The 20,037-nt window shown below is 41.5% G+C and overlaps 1 non-coding gene across 1 annotated transcript; it reads left to right on the forward strand.

The window, feature by feature from the left end:
- The first annotated feature begins 18,437 nt into the window (after positions 1-18,437).
- On the forward strand, positions 18,438-18,545 carry LOC138448209 (U6 spliceosomal RNA). The gene has a single exon (XR_011260055.1). It is a non-coding gene; the product is annotated as a U6 spliceosomal RNA (small nuclear RNA).
- Positions 18,546-20,037: the final 1,492 nt, after the last annotated feature.

Genomic DNA, 20,037 nt, shown 5'->3' on the forward strand with positions numbered 1-20,037 from the left:
AACAACGCAAGTACACTAAGTAATCTTAGAAGCTAGCTATACGGAGTGAATAGAATGCAGGTGAAGCCGCCATTGTATAGTGTCTGGACATCAGTGCCATACATTTTTGTAAGTTGAAACCCACACAGAAAGAAGGATCGAGGGCTGTGTGTGTCACAGCAAGGAATTAGCTGGAGATCGCAGACTTGAAGGGTGAAGCTGTTTGTCCTGGTATCAAAGCTGGAGCAAGCCAAGGCAGGTTATCTATCCATGAAGAATAGAAACTGTGAGATGCTGAATCATCCCATGCTAAGGTGCAAAGAAAGAACACTATGAGTGTCAAGTTTATTAATTCAAAACAAGTAAATGCTGCAAAATGAACTGAATTGCGGTCTCCTGTCATGTGCGTCAAGGATGGAAATAGGAGTTGGGCATGCAGACCAGAACTGTGATAAGTTTGTGCCTGTACTCCCTTTTATGCGCAAGGGAAGAAAATCTACTGCAAGGCAAATGTCAAAGACAGTCTGAATGGCAGAAGGCATGGGCGATGAGAGATGTGGGGCTAATTGGATGGGAGGCAAAGTCATGTCCACCTCCCGGCACCTGGGTATGAGCTTACATGTTGCTAAGGACCGAATGTTTCAGAAATGGCACGAGTGTGCCATCCAATTGTAGAGGACCATATAATGAAGGGCCTTATCATTTTAGTAAAAATCGCATTCTGTGTACTTAAGTGTTGAGGATGACTTGCAATAGAGCTAGGCTTAATTTGTCCACCCAACCGTAGAGACCCAACCACAACCCAATCCCATATAGAAAGTATACTTAGATGTTCCCATTGAACCAACGACAATCCCTTGTAGGGTATTCTTATCTGCCACATAGTATGACATCACTTATGACACATTTTTTGTACTTAAGTGTGTTTTTATGTGATTTGCGTTGAAAGCTCGGGCGAACGTCCGTCGATGTAACTTCCTGTTTTAGACAATTGATATTAAAACAGTCAAATGATACTTTGCCAACTTCCTAAATCGGTCTGATTATTTTGTGTAAGAGTTACTCTGCCTCCCATCCTTTGCATGATACGTTACTGATTGAGGACCTTATGTTGAAAATAGTATGGGAAATCTTCCAACCACATAAATCACCTCCACAGCCTCACAGTATTCACACAAGACTTAAGATAAGTATTACCCAAGTCAGCACAGTACCTTAGGAGAAAATAAGAGCTTCAGAGTGGATGCCTTCAGGATGCAGCAGCACAGGACCCGGTCCCTCAATTCTTGGTCTGGAGATGAAAGAACTGGGCACTGCATGAGAACTTGCAGCAGTAGTCATCAGAGGAGGCTTCCAGCACAGGTTTCTTCATGGACTCTCACAGCTCTGTGGATGTGGCGCCTTTTTACAGCAGCCAGATGAAGAACAAATATGAAGGTTGGATTCTCTTCACTAATCTGGTCCTGCACTCTGGTGAGGGGACTTCAAGGATTCAAATAGTGTCTCTGAAGATCTAGCAGGAGTCCACTAAATTATGGACAGATTCGGACTTCAGAAGAGCATGCACTGAACTTAGTATCTAGGTCCCAGGGAATTGGCAGTTTGCAGCCCAGCAAAGATGCAACACGTCGTGGTTCAAAATGCAGGTCATCTTGATAATAGTGGATCTCACTAGTCTATGGTTAGGAATCATCGCATTCAGAACCCCCAGATTTAATGGATGGAAGGGTTGTATCAGGCTCCAGTTACACAACAGGCTCTCCAGTCACTGGAAATTGCTACTGATATCTTTTCTTCATCTTCCTTGTCGGATACAGCTCCAGTTGATGACTTGTCAGCAGCTTCCAGGTTCAGAGGTTTTATCAGGAACTACGGCACCACTTCAGAAAACTCTCTCTGCTTTTTACAGAAAAGGGCGGACTGGCTGTCCAATCAGGGCAGCCAGTTCCCCCATTGGGTCTTGGCTCCTTTCAGGTAAGGTGAAAGACAAAGGTTTGCAGAGTTTTGGACTCCCTCGCTTCCTGCCTTCTCAGACACTCTGGAGCCTCGGCAGGGAATACAAAGGATTCCTGCTGAAGACAAAACATCCCCCGAGATAATTCCTGCCCAGAATGCCAGGGGAAGACCTCCTAAACAACAAGCAAATGAGAAATGGCAGAAAAGAAAGAGCCTACCATTCTAGCAGAATGGTGGCCCACCTGTGCATTACTGAGACTGATTTGACAGGCTGCTACTAATAATGACTAAACGTCATGAAGGTAAAACCACTGCCAAGAGCCATTCAAGTAAACTTGCAATTGTGACAAAACTGTTACCAGGTAAGTAAGAAATGGTGCACATTGTATCCCCTAGCACTCCACATAAGGTCGGATGTGCTGGCTCACTTAAATCAATTTTAAGAGGATGCAAATCCCACTTTACCTCTTGGGAACAGTAGTTCAACCAAGAAATAATAAGAGAATTAAAAAGGAAGCCACTGCATTTAAAATGCTGTGCGCTGCCGCAGTACATTCAAGCCAGTTCAAAGTTATAGGAAACTATAACTTCAATCATACACTATGGAGAGACATAAACAGGTCACCCAGAAAAAGAGTAAAAGAGTAGCTGAGAGGGGAAACGATGCACACTCACCTAGGGACAAGGTCAAATAATTACCAAGTCCAAGAGAAACTTATGGGGTTGACATAGGTCAGGAAGATTTATGATGAATATGAAAATCTTACCTAACACCTACGGTACCCTACAAGGCAAAGGAGGTACACCTGTGGGACTGTGCCTGTTACATCATTACGATCGGGGACAGGGTTGGTTTAGTAGTAGTGTAGGAGATGTATCCATTAAACATCCTGGCATAGCAGTAGTAATTTTGTCACAAGCACTGTTTTGTTGAATACAATTTGTTCCAGCACTTTTTTCAAACATACCAATAACTATGGGACCACATTTCACAAATGTTTCCGGTGATGGAATACTGTATCTACCTCATTTACACAAAGGACATCTTTAAATGAATTTGAGTTGACGAACCAGTATCACCCGGGGGCTGGTGCATTGAATTAATGACTCTTTGTATGATTGTGTACAGATTCTACAAAGAACTGGAGCAGTCTTGTCCCTTTATATTTGTTGATTTATTTGTGATTTATTAATACACTCAGCCAACACATGTTTCGACACAACATGGGTCTTTTTCAAGGCGTGTGTGGTGATCACAAAGCATATATTAGATTTGATGAGTTCCCTCAATAGGCTCTTGTTGTATAAACTGTGGTCCAGTGGGCCACTGCATCAAGAATTCACTCTATCCCTCGCCAAATCAGAAGAGCACTGTCTTGCAATAACCCCCTCACTGGTAGCAGGTTCTACTTACTTTCATAAGATCAGCTCAGTAATCTGAGAATTCTAGTGCTCTACACACCCTGACATCTTAACTGCATATCATAGACATGCTCGTTCGGGATCATCCTCACTGTGCTCAGTTGTGCAAAGTAGCATCCGGAAAGGGATGTGTTTATGCATTTCAAATATATCCATATGACTAGTTTAGAAGTGATGCATGGAATGCAAAATGCTTTGATGGTCATTAGTGAACTATGTGTGGATTTCTTTTTAACCAGGGCACCAATGTATGAACTGCTGGTTCCCCAGGTGCATTTCTATCCCTCAAACGGGAATAGAAATTATTCTTTCACTTTTGATGTTTCAGAATGACATGTTTTTCTGTGCCTGAAATGGTGAAATGTTTTCGCAGCACTCATTTGAATGCTGTGAGCAAACAATACATGAATGTACATTTAATCTACACTAGTTTTTTACAATGGACCAGCAAGTGAATCATTTGTGCTAGTTTACATATGCACAGAAAAACATTTATCAGAATAAGACAAGTAATGTGATAAAACAACCTCCTGCTGTTTTTTCTCTTGCCTGCTTCCTTGTGACTCTGGCCTCCGTATATTTTGAGTCTGCATACATTGGACCTGATTTACAGCATTTTTAGCGTGGTGCAAAGTGACTTCGCAAAGTGACTTTGCACTGCTAACAAACACCCTGATTTACAGAACAGTGGCAAGAAAGTGTATTTTTGCAAAAATACACTTTGCATTGTACTGTAAATCACTTTGCACTGAAAAAGTACTCTTTGCACTACACTTAATGGAACCAATTCACGGTGCAAAGAGTATTTTTTCTGTGCAAAGTGTTCTGTAAATCAAGGTATTTGTTGCCAGTGCAAACATTGCGTTAATAATTCTGTAAATCAGGCCCATTGTCTGGGCAACATCAATATCTATGTCTCCAGTCATGTGAAAACCTAGTCAAGAAGGGAAATGAAACCAGCATCGGTAAAGTAAAGCCAACTATTTCATTTAATGTGTAGACAATGGATAGACATTTGCCAGGCACTACCATAAAGGTACTGCCCAATCATAAGATGACCACAGCTGAAACATGGAGTGTTTACCTAGACATACGGTAGCAATACTGTTACATGCATATCTAATAACTATCCACAAACACACACTGTTGGTTTAGCAATGCTTGTTTTTAACAGCACTCCAGTTCAAGGAACAGAGACAAATCAAAAGGCTGAAGGCACACTTGGTTAAGGCATTTATATTACACCAGTAGCTCATTTACAGCTACACGTAAGCCATTGACTCTCACCAGACAGCATAGAAATCACAGCCAAAGGCGGACGTTGGATATTACTGATTGATAAATCTAGCCCAAAGAGATCACACAAGAATATGTTCTGGGTGAGGAGTGGCAGGAAGTAGACCTGGGGAAGTAGCAAGGTCATGGGCACTAAATGAGTGGGTAAATTTCCAAACAAAATAGCGATGCATTTTGTTTTATACATATCATGGTTGTTAACCCCTGCTTCTTCGTTTTTTGTTTTTTTTATTTGTTGTTGTTGTCTTTACTTAATATAAACGATGTGTTTTTTTTTTTGTCGAGGACAGTCGAAGCATACATGTATTCCCTATGCACTGCTGTCTCTTACTTGTGACCTACCGCACACATTACGCAGCATGATATACTAGTATTCGAGGGCACCACCTCAGAAATGCAGAGGTTTTAGTTTCTGACTGAAATAATAATGGAACAGATTTGTAATCGATGCTGCGGCGGCTCTGCCATGCTCAACAATCAATGTGTGCATTTGAAGTATCAGCTCTTTGTATTAAATAAAAAGAGCACCCCATTTGTTGAACATGCAAATACCTTCAAGAAACACGCTGAACATTGGCATTTAACTGTCTTGTGTATAGCATTAAATACTACTGTATTACTTTCACTGACGGATTCAAAAACAATTCTTCTTAGACATATAGTGGACGCTACACGATTCTCAGAAACCCTGCTTCTGTAACTCGAGTCTTTGGTCCTAAAACCCTGGCTACATTTTAATTGAATCATTGTCTGCTGAGCTATAAAACCTGCATGCGAGGCCTCTCGCCTTCCATCAGCTCCGGCCCAGGCTTCACCGATATCTGTTCACAGGGCATTGGCTAGGTTTATGAGGGTCAGTCCGAAGAATGCAGGGGGAATAAAACAGTGACCACAGATGTCCTGTAAACCGAGAGGGGGTAGATGTGGTTTTGGCAGACTTTTTCACCTCCCACCTCTCCAGCCCTTGGGCTGTACTGGGGGGCTGTCAGGGTCCACGGAAGAGAATTAAACACATTAATAAAACCTTTCCGCTGACACCTGGCCTCCAGGTCCCACGATGGCGTGAAGGGCAGGCGGCCACCCACATCTGCAAGTATGACTCCTTCGCTCCTCTGCAGTAGAGGTCTTCTGTCCACTTAGAAGATCGCGGGGGATGTTTTTTTTTTCATATAACATTTTTAAGTGCCATTATAGTTACAGCGATCGAGTACATTTCGGCTAGATAATGCTGAAGGGTTCATAAGTAACACTTTAAACGGACTTAAACTAACTTCTACTTCCGCCCTGGAGGTAGTCTGAGAACAGGCAGACTATACCTGATCGTTCAATCCACGAACAGCCAACCACACAGTGCAGGGGAGTGGAAACACCAGAAGTACCAACTCGGCACGTCCTGATTGAATATGCATCTGCCCCCAAGAAAGCCACAATGACATGTTCAATTCTCAGCAAAGCAGCCTTGATATCACTCCCATGGTCAGGGCCCGCCTTGGGGCAGGGTGGGCAGGCCGGCGAATTTCCTGTGTGACGTAAGTAACCCGCCACGCCAGCTCAGGGAATCCTTTCAAGAGTTGCCCAGAGCTGGTGTAGTGGAAGATGGCATGGCAGGCACCCTTTTGTTATTAAATGCACCTGCGGCGGCGGGGTAGATTTAATAACACTATTAAAATGATTACCTCCCTGCTTCAACACAAGAGCAAGGCAGTTTTCATTAGAAAAGGACGCTTGTGTATTAAACTACTGTTCCGATGTGCTTCTAAATGTGCAGTTTGACACAAATGCTCCCAAAAATGCACCTCACAGTACCACTTAAAAAAGATGACCATATTTTCCATATTAAGAACTGGAAATATTTTGCAAAGCTTATATAACAGACATAGAAGGACGGCTGCGCCATAACATATATCGGAGAGACCAAAACGGCTAACCCCAAAGTGTATTTAGAAATCAACATTCTCTTCGTTTCACCGAGATTTGGGATACATCATTTTTGATAGATGATAACATCTGATGGGGGAAACTAACGGGGCAATCAGTGCACGTTTCTCACGTGTATTCATTCTGCCTCTTAAATCTCTTCTTCATTTTGTTTCCATTCTATTTCGCCCATTCCCCATCATGGAACTTTCTTCATCCCAACATTTTAAAACACCCCCTTATATCTTGTATCTTGATTTGTTTTCGTTTTTATTTTTTATTTTTTATTGGCCCGTCCATAGGCTTAAGTTTAAACTTGTATATGTACTACTATACAGGGGGACGGTTTGTGAAACCCTGGGCTATCCCACCAAAACCGGGAAACACTGGTCACCCTAAAAAGTTTGCTGGGAAAAGTACCACATTGATATTTGCAAATGTGGTCCAGTTTATCTTTATGCCCAGGTCTACAATTTTCACAGTACAACTCAGGCTCAGCCCAGCATCTGACTTCAATCGTTGAATTCAGGTCCACATATATGCTTTTTTTTCTGTTTAACTGTTTTATGACAATAACACTATCCATTTCCATTTCTGAACGAACACCACCTGCATTGTGGTTCAAAGTTACCCTGCCCCACCAACACATTCAGACGCACACTTCAGGCAAAGATTCTACAGTATGAACAATTGGGCAGGTGGCCAAACTAGAAATACCCATGTCACCAGCAGGCAATATATGTTGTCACATTGCTCACCAATTGCCACACTCCTTATAAATAAGATGTTTACATACTTTATCGTGTGTGCCAATTTGGCGGTAGCAAGGCTAACCCTTGCTTGCTATTTCTATTATGTGTGCAGTGGTGGGACACCGTTGTGATTTATGAAAACCAACTTCTGATATTTTGAGAGTTAGTGTACATTTACCTTTCCTAATTTAAGTGTCTTATTACCGACGCTGCATTCCTGCCTCAATAAAAACGGCTTTGCAATACAACGTACCATGGTCATCAGCAAGGTCAACGGTCATGGCATTTACTTTGACAGAAATTCCCATGATTTTGCTGAAATAACACAATTTGCGAACATTTGTATTGAACTGCATCACACGACATTTTTCAATAGCTAGACACTGCAATTGCTCTTTCTTTAACAATCGTTGTCAGGCGTGAATTCACCAGCTGTAGCATCAAACTGAGTGAAGTGACGCCCCATTATCAGCCACGCAATTAAGAGATGTCGCCCCGCTAACACGTGGTAAATTTCCTTCTGAACCTATTTAATTTTAAAGACCCACACTCAAGGGGGCAGCAAAACACTGGACATAAAAACTAACTACAACACGTGCAGTAATAAAAGCAACATTAACAGTGAAAAGCCATGAGGAATAGTGGGCCCCACAGAAAGTCTGGATCGACGCCGTCAGTGTAATTTAAACAGGGCACTTCACTCTTCTGGGTCTGCACTCAAGTCTCGAGAATGCACAAACTTCAAGCATCAGAAGAAACACGCTTGGCATGGTGATGTGCAGCTCATATTAGAACCTAAGGTCCTGCATTTTTTCACCGCATTGATCGAAGTGAGCGGGAACGGTCGGGAGCGATGTTCCACTACTTTTATGTTTTTCTGTTTACCATGCTTCTACTTTTTATGACCATATTCACCATTCTATACAGAGTATTTGCTCATTCATGTCCTTGTGCATGTGTAAAGTTGTAATAGGAGCCTTAGTTACTAGTCACTGAAGGGCCGATTCATGGAACATTGTGCATTTCTCCTGCATTTGCTGCGTGCTGAGAACACCACTGCATGAGCCTGTGCACAGAATAAAAAATGCACGCACTGCGTATTCATGGAATTTACTGCGCAAAGTAACCATATTTCACAAGTCGTGCCCGGAACGCCTCTGACAAGCCCCCACACAAAGTATAAACAGTCAGTACAGTTAAATGTGCGCGCTCACCCTGGTAAGAATACATTCACCCTTCAAACAGTGTGAAGGTCCCCAGCAAGCAGGCTTGCATCTTGATGACCCTGCACAGGGTCCCCTGTAACTGTTGCCGACACCTTGACAACAAGCGTATGACACTTGCTAACTCGGGTGTAAGTCTGCATGTGAACCCCTATAAACCAGCCCAGCACCCCACTACACTTCATACGCACACTCCTAAATCCGATCAGAACCCGTCTATGTGCACACAACCCTACATCTGACATTCAAACGCACCTCCATGCTGTGAATTCTATGAACAAGTGTACTTACGCCTGCCTTCGGGTGGCGGAGAGATTCAGGGATTTGCGTGGGCATTTCGCGACGAGAGGTTCCACGTTCACATCCATGAATACGCTTTGCCATGCACATTTGTAGCTGTGCCATGGACTACCTGTGGCCCATCCCTCATAACGCCCACCTTCTCCTTTGTTCTTCTTTCTTATTTTCTGAGTTCCGCTGCCTACTCCCCACTCTCCGCAGGCCTTGCCCATGCTCTGCGTGAAGTCTCGCGCAAGGTACTCGGCCGCTCGTAACCAAGGAATATCCAGCGCATTCGATTCCATGAATCGATGACTGGGATTTCGTACACAGTTTGGTGTGCAAGTACCCTATTTTCCACAAATATATTTCCATGAATTGGGCCATTAGACAATGGCAATGCCCCAGCTGCAACAACGTGTCACATGTTGCACTATGCTTCCGCCTGCCCCCTCCCCAGCAAGACCACAGTTCCACTACTTTTTTCGCAACACTTCTACAGGATTGTATATTGAGCCGTGCTTGCCAATTCAACCAACTTTTAAATGTCTTAGCACGCACAACTACAATATCAGCAACCAGTGTAGATCACGTCTGATCGGAGTAAACTGCTCAGAGCACGATTATTCGACAATCAGACCAAAATATCTCAACTCAAAATGAACACTCAGCATCAGAAAAGTAAAGTGATATTTAAGGTAAAATGTTCCTAGTGAGGAAATGAAAAAAAGGGGAAAATATGTTTATTTAAGAACATTCTCCTGTATTTTGTTTGTATCTTTCTTTAACATAGCGATTCATTCCTGCACAAAAAAATCACTTTTTCATTCGGAATAACAGGCATTTCAGACGATTTTCTTTCTGTTGAAAAATGCAGACAATAACCAGATTTTTGTTGGCAATTGCATTGCAGGCATATTCCTCTGTGTCAAAATAATGGCTACCCGTTTCAATGGATGGTGGTTTCACTTTCTCCAATACTTTAATGCTGATTGAATGAAGTGTTTCTAATACCCCATGTAAAGGTATATGGAAGGTCTTGCATTGCATCTTCAAATTTTGCAATTCTCCATTGTTTATTTTGTGATAGCAGCAAATATGTTTAAATAAGGTTCTCAAGTTTGTTGTGACTATTTCCCTATACTTTCTAGTCTTTTAGTGCACATTAGTGTGGGTTTCCACACCTCCATCATCTAGATTAGGGGTCTGCAACATTTGGCTCTCCAAATATTTTGGACTACAACTCCAATCGGCCATAGTTAGCTGAGCCAATGGTGAGGGATTGTGGGAGTCAAAACATATGGGGAGCCACAGGTATCAGACCCCTGCACAAGATAGTCCTCTTCTTTTCTTGTCATCCAAAATCCTCTTGTCTATCTGCTGCATAATCTCCCAAAACTATATTAGTATCCTTCTTTTCTTACTGTATATCTATCTGTTGTGCAACTTTGGGACTTGTGGTACTAGAATTGAAAGGTAGGTGTGCCTCAATTTCTGCCTGACCAAGGCAGACATTTGGGAACCTGAATCCTTTTAAATCTTAGATCCTTACATACAAACTCTTTAGCCCTTCAGTTCTTGAGTTGTCTTATTCCTCTTAGGGGCTGAAGTCCAACCTATCCATGCACAACAGGCACACACTAGTGTTTAACTTCATTTTGTCTTGCATAAGCTTAAGTGTACACTGGCTTCCCCATGAGATGCATTTTAGAACTGTTTAACACAGGGCCATCCACTGTAATAGTGGTGGCCTGGAACCTGCATAACATATTAGATATGGTGAATAGCAGTGGTGGTGAGCAGATAGAAGGCAGGCACGAGTATAGATTTTGAAGTTCAGATTACTGCATAATGTAGTGGTATAATGGATGGGTAAGAGGGTTAGCAGGATATCTCTGGGGAAAATGCATTTGCATTGGAAGCAAGACAACACAGAGCAACACAGGTTTGTAACCAGTTTCTACAAAAGATGCATTAATGAATTAATTAACAAGAGCTGAATGAAGGCTAGAGGAAGATGAACAGGAAATGATCACACAATTCCCAGAGCAAGGGATTTAATTTACTTGTTGGACGCCACAGTTTCTAATGCCATGGGCAAAGCTGTGTTTACTTCCCAAGTCAGTATTTCAGCAGAGATGGTTGATCTATCTCTAATGTCTTTTCCCAATTAATTCCATGTACCCCAAATATAGAGTCACCAGAGCTGCACTGTATAGAGTGGACATGGAGGCTGCCCATCCAGACTAAGTAAATCCACACAAAAGAGGAAAGACACACAGAGACGAAGAGTGGGGATACATTTCCCTCTGAGACTTAAGACCCTGGTGCACTGTTATTGGTGTATCTATAAATGGGAGATAATATCCTAACGTTACCATCTGACTGTGAGGCATATGCCAGCTAAAACAGCACACACATTTCCAGCTCTAACAACATTACTACATACATGCCAACATTTTTGATCCCCAGGGAGGCAGATTATATAACGTGAAGTGGGAGAATGAAATGTCCCCATTGAACTGAATTGGGGTTAGGCATAATTAGGCAGAAGACAGTCAAAAATAGCAACATTTTGTACATACAAATCGGGGACATTGGCATGTATGTTACTAGTGTTCGGTGGCAGACTTGATAATATAGTTGTGAAAGAGTTTGAACAGGATAAGGCAATTGCTGATAGCCCAGATTGTACATTGCCCATTTACTACAATGCACCTGATAAGATAGTTGTGATTGATCCTGATCAGAAAATACAGACTTCCTGTGTCCCTGAAAGTATCAGAATTGCGATAATGCTTTTTTTACCCCTTCACGAATAATGACTCTAATTCCAAGGAACGGCATCCTTTTCTACATGCCCTGGCATACATTCAAGACAACATTTATTCTAGACTATCTTTAACTTCTGTCTACAGGTCATATGTAGTGTGAATGTGCTAGACCTTCTATACCTGGTAAATGCTTTGTTACTCTATCTGTGTAACGGACAACAAAGGCCTTTCGTGAAATATGGGAAGGGGCCAAATAAATGAGTACATACAGTTTTGTTTGGCTCCAAGACAAACTTTTTCACATGATGGACCTCTTGGCTAATAGCTTGTGCCTTGCATGATCAGCTAAAAATGGAGTACTCAAATTGAGCCGGATATCCTAAGTGGGTGGCCTCAAAGAACTACTTGCTGCCTTCAAAAGTCTAATTTCTCACTGAATTACAAAAGACCAAAGGGTATTCTGTAATGATAAACCGCCAATTAGGGAGATAATGGGTCTATGACTCATTCTTCAAGAGCAATTTTCAGTATTCGTCCCCAAAGAGTCCAATATCATAGGAGGAAAGAACCGAGGAGAGGGCATGTAGGACAACCCTGATGACAATGCCAAGCAGGGAAAGACAATCGCAAGCCTGGCAGTCAGAACAAACTCCACTCTAGACCGATAATTTGTCTTAGAGAACCAATGCTCTGAACCTCTAGAATAAAAAACAGTTAGCTCGGCAGGAATGGAAGACAATCAGGAATAGAGGTCTCCCACCAATCTGCGTAAACACTCACACATACCTATATGATCACTCTCTCCTCTGCACCATCAGACAATAGAATGCAGCTATACCTCTTGACCTAGCTGCCAGGGCCATCTTAAGCACGATTGGGGCACCCGGCACAGACACCATTGTGGCCACCTCCACCGAACAAAAAGAATTAAGCGATCCAGAATATCTAGGTGCACCCCCCTCACTGTGATCACAGCCCATATCTTGATATGCTGCCTCACAGTGATCAAAATAAGCATGGGTACATCTTTTCAGTCCCCTTACCATTCTCTTTTTAATTAGAATGATAAATAAGTTACATTTCAAGGTCAACATTCACAGTCCACGACACAGGTTCTTATGTTCTAGCTTACCTGCAGGACAATGTTCAACAATAGCAGCAACGAGGAAGGTATACTGGGCAAATTATAAATGCAAGACATATATCGTTTAACAAGGTTTGCATAATCCAGAATGGACAGAGGATTCAGATTAGCATCCTTAAGGAATACAAACGTGCTCAAGCATGGATACATGAGAGCCAATGGGAAGCAAGGAGAAAGCTAAACATGCAATAGCATAGATAGTGGATGAAAATTAGAAGCTGCCAAGAAGGTGTTCTTTCAAGTAGTGTTGCCCTCAGAGAGTAAAGGGACAAGTGGCTATGGTGCACAATATATCAGTGCTCAATATTATTATAGAGGAAGCGACACTATAGCCAGTTAGGCCATGAGTGAGGCTTTTTTTGACTATCAAACTCTAAAAACAAAATTACTCTGATGCCCAGGATCACGCATTGGTAGAGAGGTGAAGTTGGGATATGTGCCCACTGTGCAATTTTTGCACTTCACCACTTCCTTTTCCAGTTCTTAGCATGAACTAAAATAATCTCATTTTATAGAACTGACTTGGAAAGTACACACATCACATAACCCAACATCACAATTAAAAACAATAAAATGTTATAAAAGCTTGTTATGCTAAATGTGAATGATTCTAGCTTCATTGTCTCCATCATCAAGGGAAGTATATAAGTAGCACCATACTTATTGATGCCATCTTAAAATATTCCATCTTAGTTTCTCTTTTGTATTTTAAAGTTTTAAAAAAAAATAAACAGGCTTGTTAGCCGGTAAAAAAGCTCAGCAGGTTGAGCGCTCGCTGCTGCGATCTGAGCATGATCTGCAGATCGCAGGTTCAAATCCGGGCAAGGCCAACACAGCCTTTCATCCTTCCGAGGTCAATAAATGAGTACCAATTTCGGTTGGGTGATATTGTATGTAAATATGTGCTCTGTAAAGCACTTTGTATTAAGGTGCTATATAAATAACACATCATTATCATTGTGAAATTGTCATTCATAAATGTGCATACAAATCTTTCAATACCTGGACCGTTCTCTTCTGTCTAGAACCTCTTCCACTCAAATGACTTACATAAAGACCAGGTAATGGGCGAAACAATGCCATCAGAATGTGAAATGGCAACCCTTTTCACAGAAGACAGCACAGGAATGTTAGGGCTATAAGCTGAATGATTAGACCAGGATCACTGTATTGTCTGCTGGCAAAGCCATGATACAAGCACCTCGGACTAAAACTTTATGCTCATCATTGGAGGTGGCTTCCTAGGTTTTACAACTCCACATTTGAACAAACCAATTTCTAGACCTTCTCAGTGTTGATGTTATGTTACTTTATATAGCAAATGCTTTCTGGTGCAAGAATATTGCTGATAATAACAGCTGTTGTGCTACAAAACAAAGTACAAATACATGGAGCTGAAATTTGTAATATTGCATATGAACACAGATCTCTGCAAAGAGTGCTTAACACACTGAGCAATCTTCCGAACCATTGCTTCACTCAAATTTACTAATATGCATTTCAACTTTTGCTGTTGTACATGACCAATATTATTCCCACGGAAAGTTGAGAATGCTGTACAACTTGTGCGGTAGTGAATGAACAAACCATGTACAAACCATGCATTCCACAGTGAGCACAGAAAGCATTACAAGACAAATTGATCATAGAATAATGTACTTGTCAACAACAGACAGGCAAAACGTTTAGAGCCTCATCAGCACACTTTACAATATCCTGGTGTGCCATTTAAGTTTCTTGAACAATGAGAACGGACTTCTTTAGATCAAGCAGCCTTGTGGGGGCCCCCTCCAAGGTAGGGGCCAGGGCAAGTGCCCCTTTTGCCCTCCCATAAAGACGTCTCTGGTGCACATATGCCTATACACCTCCAAGAACAGCTCAACCGTCTTTAGAATGCAACCTTACCCCACGAAAAAATCATCCTAGCCGCACACATAATCTCATACACAAGCTCCACCACCACCAGAATGCCTTGCAGCACCCATTCTACCGATTTCAAATAACCAGCTTATCACACCTAGCATTAGAATGCAGCTACACACTGCATAAACCGCACTGGCTGCTCACATACTGACTGCATCCAAGCATATTTACTACCCTACTTTCTACACTGTTCTGGACTATGGTCTCAGAGGGCATTCAACCTACAGCGCTCTGAGATCATACCAAAGGTATATAAGGCGCTATACAAATGCACAATAACATAATATAACATTTCAATGGTGAATGTTTGAAACATTCTTTCAGTTTATGTCTCTTTATTTCTGTTTACGTTTTGGTATAAGAATAGAACATTTTTATTGGCTGGAAAAAATTAGATAAAGTCCCATGCATTCTTCAGACAGTGACAGCATTCATCTTAGAAGGTCTACGTCTAGCTGGAAAGGTTTGGAGCAATGTGGTTCTGGTGAAAGACAAAAGAAAACGTTTTTCAACGAACTAGTTTTAGAATTCATCAATCAAATAGAGACAACTGCATTCCAGAAATACATGCTTCCAGCTAGGCTTCAAAGAGCTGCACCTTTCCATTCCTATATTTCGATGACACATACATTTACTCTGATTAAGGGTGGGGGGCATTTCCGTTTGTCTGTCCTTACATCCATGTTCCAAAAACCCTGTGTAAATAGCAGCTACACTAATGTGCAAAGGTATTCTACCATTGATTTATCAGGATGACATACTGATCATGGGAGGCTCTCAGTGGGAAGCAGTAGAACAACTCAGACAGACGATACACCTCCTACAGAAAGTAGGGTTTGTCAAAAATGAAGACAATCCTCAGAGAAAGGCCAGAATTTCGTAGGTTTCAAATCAACCCTATTCAGTTATCACTGCTTCCCCATAGAGAGCAGCCAACCAAAAACAAGTGAATTGTATAAGGTATTGGTATTGGCCTTACTAGTGACATCTTTGATAACATGGCCAAGTTAATATGCCTTGTCTCCCTGTCAAGAATCAAGAGCTTTGGATTAAGGTGTTATATAAATACCACATCAAGGCGTTATATAAATAACACATCATTATCATTATCATTACAGGGCATTGCAACAACTGAACACCAATCAACTGAGCCACATCAAATCTTTCTCACCTTAGGCTCTCCAACAATTTAGAGAAGCGATGGGATCAAGTGTGAAAAGACCACATAGAAACACTGATTAGTAGGATACTTTCTGTTTCATCCCCAGATATAAGACCATGTTTTATGTCATCCCCAGATACAAAATGATCTGGCTGTGGAGCAAGGTGTGGAGGGCTATGATCACCCTGGGAATTGCTAGGGAACTTCAATTGTTTAGAAGATCTTACATAGTCATTTGCAGTATGAAGTTAAGCAAAGACTGGGCAATGTGCCATTAGTGTGAAACACCAACTGCCTGGGGAACACATGCTTCAAAGCATTAGCTTATTCTACCAAAGCCTTTTGGGACTATTGTCTCACTTCGAATGAGTACAGGTCAAAACTGAATTTCTACCAGGGATATGGTAGCAGACTATTATTCCAGGGAACTGAGATGTTCCATCATCTGGTGTCTTCAAAACATGATTTTTCAAATTCTTTGGCAATACTAGGATTAAATGACAACCAACCTTATTCACTTTCACACTGAATTTACAAGTTTCAGATTTCTTCAGCTGGAGCTTGGATCCAGATGCTTTAGCAACAGATACGTTCTTTCAACATTGCAGTCCCAGTTAGCGTTATGTTTTTCCTTCAAGTGCACTCATTTCAAGAGTCCTCCGAGAGTCTAATAAACATAAATACTGAATAGTTTTAGGTTCTCCCATGTTGTCTTCCCTGGCCTGATTCCCGCTGGCCCTTGAAATGTGCACAGCATTTCAATACCTTTTCTGTCCGCTTCCCATTTCTATCAGACTGGACAGATTGCCTAATTGGTTCTCTCAGAGTATCTTTGTCTCATGGCTTGGAGGATTTCTGTCTCATGGCTTGGAGGATTTCGTCACCCAATGGGTTTCCGAAAAGGACATTTCTTAATTGGTTACAGACTTCCTGCATGACGCATTGGCCCTGGCACCCGGCACAAGAAAGGTGTGCATGCCCTCTGGAATGGATTGAGTTTGTACACCGAGGGACCTGGATCTTATTGCATCCCTTGTAGTGAATGAGTGAACTTGTATATGCCACTCCTATTGATCTGTAACTGTTTATAGAACAACTATTTGTAAAAACTGTTATACAATTAAATAAAAAAATAAATAAAAAAAACTATTTCAACTCAACACATCCTGTTTGACAACACATCCTTTGGGGAACAGCCTCTGGCTTAACCTTTGTTTCAAGGTATTTCTTTTGAGCAACCCCAAAACATACATGCTCGCTTTTACAGGATTCCAACCTAGTACTATCTTTAGATTGGCATGACAATAAATCTACCGTCATTGCACGCTCTGTCAGCTAAATTGATGACCATTTGCTCTTTGAGTTTTTTTATGTTCAGGCTCTGGTCCTTCCTTCCTGCCGGAGTATGATTCGTGATTTCTCAAAGGACTAAATGAGTTCCAGGTTTGTAGATTACTGTGCTTTTCTGAAACTTCAGAAATACAGTGTGGTCCATTGTCTCAAATCCGATGCGGATCAGATCACAAACCTAAGAAAAGCCTCACCATTCTTTCAATATTTTAGATGTTCCTTTCATCTGCTTTCTTCCATTTCACTGGCTGTATGGCTTCACTAGGTGGTGGTCTCGGGTTTGTGTTCCTGTAGCTGTATTCAGTGCTCATTCGTCACATCCACAAATTATTTGTCTGGAGCATTTCTGGAGAACAGCTTCAGCTGCCCGGCCTAAGGGAGAGGATTTTTCAATATTCTACTTCAAGACGATTCTTCATACGTTTGCTATGGTTTTGTCCAAGCCATAAACTGGAGAAGTTGAAACATATGTTCCTGTAGTTAAATATTGATTTTGATAGCTAGATGTTAAAGCATTCTGAATTCATTCAGCCACGCATATGAGGATTATCCCACCCCTGGTGTATAATGAGGAATGCTCCCAGATTTTTGATACGTCACATGAATTTCAGCCTCAGGCTCTAGTGGTCCAGTGTTGCCTTCTGAGAGTTTAGTTTTTCATTACACTCTGATCGGCTCAGCTGGACCTACTGTTGATTAAGATGGGCATGAAAAGAAGATGTATTGTATTTATTTCACATTTGTAGAGCGTGCACAAACCCTTAGGCATTTGGGTGCTGAACCAGTTACATGCGACCCTAGATTAGGGCAGACGCGTAAATACAAAGGAAGGTTATAAGCATTCTAAAATTAGAATGTGCTGCTTAAAAGTTCAATTATGTTGTTTATACAAATAGCAACACAAAAATGAGTGTGTGTGTGCAGTGTTGTATCTTAGTGAGATCTTCACAGGCCGGCAAACTTTCCTTTCTGTTCAGCAGCTGCCGGTGTTTATGTCATATATTGTGGTGACTTCCCCAACATACAGCTAGGAGGCCACTTTTCAAATGATATTTATTTTAATCAAAATAAGTATTGAGTGCTAATGCAGTTTGTTTATTGTCCCTGAATGTGAGTGAATTTAAGGTGACAATATAGAGGACTATATAAAATAACTACATTGAATATGGCCGAGCGGTGTATCTAACTGCTAAAGGATGGACACACTTTCAATGGTTAATGTAGCCCCCTTAAGATTGAAAACAAAATATTTACACGTAATTCCTGCTGGCATAACAAAAGAAAAGAACATTGGAATGATACAGAGAAGATTCGCATGGCTCCTGCGGCAAGGATGACACGCAAATTCGTGAAGTGTTCCATATTAAAAAAAAAAAAAGAACATTACATACGCCGTGCCTTAATAAAAGTATACATTTTTATTGGATGACTAGAAAAATCGGTATTGTACTGTTATGTCCCTCATCTGCTTAGGTTTTCCTGCCTAGTCTGCAAGAGGGAGTCAGGTTGCTTTTAGCAGTGAGAGTTGCTGGATTTATTAAGTGGCACATTAACTTGAAAATTTACAACCGCAGTGGCGGTCTGGGTGGTAGCGATATCATGCATGCTTAGGTCACAATGTTACCATCTGATGCTCACCCGGTGCTCTGTTTCCTACGACCAGCTGCATTAATGACTGTTTTGTTTATTTAAGTATTTAAGCAAGTTTCACTCCATAAAGCAGTCTGTCCAGTCGAAGTGTACAAAATTGGTTTTAACACTTCTTAAATTAATATGTTGAATGCTTACATAGGACTGCTGGAAATAATTCTCTATACCGTGTTTCTGCAAGTGTGGCATGCAGGTTGAATTGTCTTGTGCTATGCTGCGTTGTATAGCACTCAATCACCACAAGAGTGCCCACTCCGCACTCAAGCAAAATGAATGGGCCATGCATTCTTTTTTGACAAGGCAGCCATGATCATAGGGGGAATATCTATGACAGGTTCAACAGCCAGGGTGGAGAGCTCAAATCTCAAAGGTTACTGCCAAAAAGCATCTCACACAACACAATCCCAAGAGGATGCACCTTTGAAGTTAATAGGCTGAAGATGAAGTGATCATTTAGGATTAAACCTGTGGCTCTCTAGGTGTTTTGGACTTTGACGCCCATGATCCAACTTGATTCACTCTTCTGGATAAGGCTGAAGGGAGTTGAGTCCAAGGCATCTGGAGAGACAAAGGTTACAGACCCCTGATATAGCAGGGTTCCATGTGTTAATATCCCCTCAAAAATATCGCAATACAAAAATATTGCCATATTTTTGCAGCAATATTAAGCCATGGAACATGTGTCGGAGACCCCCGAGCCCCCATCATTTCTTTTTTTATTAGAATTTATTAAGAATTTCATAAACAAAGAAAAAGGCATTACAAGGCAACATTAAAGATCCAACAAAATTACGTAAAAAACAATTGAAACTTTCAGCTTTCAAAAATATGTCCTAACCCTTCAAACTAAGTTTTCCCGTCCCTTTCCCCACCATCCCCGGAACACTTCCTCCTTACTCCCTCACTGATGTACCTATTGGAGGATGACTCGATCGATGCACATTGCAACTTCTGCAGCAATCACTCTGAGGTTGATTGTCTCTGTAAGACGTCCTCAGGGCTTTAATGTTGGACTCTTCCAGCACGTTAGTACAGTATACCCCTGCTGGGGGGTATATATGTCTGTCCTCTCCTATTCCAGATTCTAGCGATTAGGATCCGGCATATATTTAGATACAGAGTCTTCCCAAAGATGTCACATTGAACAGATTTTGCATGTAAGGCTGAGGTTATTTTTTCCATGACACAGATGATAATTGCTACATTAACC

The sequence above is a fragment of the Ambystoma mexicanum genome, chromosome 3q (genome assembly GCF_040938575.1).
Source record: "Ambystoma mexicanum isolate Mex_15411 chromosome 3q, UKY_AmexF1_1, whole genome shotgun sequence".
Lineage (NCBI taxonomy): Eukaryota > Metazoa > Chordata > Amphibia > Caudata > Ambystomatidae > Ambystoma > Ambystoma mexicanum.